Source organism: Trifolium pratense, linkage group LG6 (assembly GCF_020283565.1).
Source record: "Trifolium pratense cultivar HEN17-A07 linkage group LG6, ARS_RC_1.1, whole genome shotgun sequence".
Taxonomy (NCBI): Eukaryota; Viridiplantae; Streptophyta; class Magnoliopsida; order Fabales; family Fabaceae; genus Trifolium; species Trifolium pratense.
This window is the reverse complement of record NC_060064.1, coordinates 10,131,234-10,132,775: the sequence shown is the minus strand read 5'-3', so window position 1 is coordinate 10,132,775 and position 1,542 is coordinate 10,131,234.

Here is a 1,542-nt window from a genome sequence, read left to right as displayed (position 1 = left end):
ACTATTTAAGTGAATAGGATCACATTAATTATTTGTGCATGGTTGGGTAAATTGGACAGTTAAAATACTATGTTGAATTACAGTCAAAACAACTTTTTTTTTAAATAAGAAAAGGGATATAATGAAATAGATGAACAAAAAAAAAAAATGAACCAATTAACGTACAAGGTACAAGTAATATACTCTGATCAAGAGCATGGATCAAAGTATAAGTAGTATATATTTCAATTAGAATATTATTCCCCTGGTATAGCAATTAGAATATTATTAATAAGAAGAAAAAATTATTGTCAAAAAAAAAATAAGAAGAAAAAATTATAAAGTAATTTACGCCTTCCATCTTCAAAAGAAGTTTGAATTTCACTCATAATATCTCTTTGTTAAAATATACACTTTAGTCCATTTTAAGATAAATAAATAGTTTTTTTGTCAAAAATAAATAAATAAATAAATATTTTTGTGATAACAATTAACTTTAAGCAGTTATATTATGTCAAAAAACTTTAAGACTTCATTTAAAAAATCAATTTTCCTTTCGTTGAAAATTTTATTAATAACTTTAGTAGTTTATTCGAGATTTATATTTTAATTTGTATTGTTTCATAAGTTATAATAACAACATTTAACATCATATGCTAATGATTTGTAAAAAAAAAAAATCATATGCTAATGATGTGATAAACACAAAATGGGTAAATAGGTTTCTACACCCCGTAAAGTAGGGGAATTTTCGTTTACCTCTGCAATTTTTTTTTGAATTACCCCCTGTAATGTGAAAATTATCTGGTTTACCTTATTCATGGAAAATATTGGCTTAAGATTCTACAAAAATGATGACGTGACATGATCAGTTAGGGTTAAACCAAAACTCGCTAATATTATAGGAGGCAAAATAATGGGAGGGTAAACCAGAGAATTTTCACATTATAGGGAGGGTAATTCAAATATTTTTTTTGCAGGGGGTAAACTGAAACTCCATACTTTTCAAGGGATAAAAACATATTTACCCTAAAAAAAAAGGTAAATAGGTTTTTATCCCCCTACAAAATACGTGACTTTTGCGTTATCCCCCTGTAATTTTTTTTTTTTTGAGATTACCCTCTGCAATGTGAAGATTCTCTGTATTACCCCCTAGTTGAACTTGCATTTTGAAATATATATGCATTTGAAGTTTAACTATATTAATGGAGTTTTGTTAAGAGAGGAAAATGTAGGTTTTAATATAAGAGGGAGGTGAATGAAATTCAAACTTTTTTTAAGGAAGGGGAGTGCAATTTTCTCTAAAATATTTTTTATAAGAGGGGAGAGAAGTGTAAATTTTATCATAGAAGAGGAGAATAGTGTAAATGTGAACCAAACCACATTCAATTTTTTGTCAATACTTATTTAACTTTTTTTTTTTGACTTAAATACTTATTTAACTTTTTATTAGTATGATATATTGCATTAAATTTTTTCTTAAGCAACAGTGATGACTCAGATAAGATATACAAGGACATCCCACCTATGTTGGCATCCCCTAATCATCCTAACTATATGGCA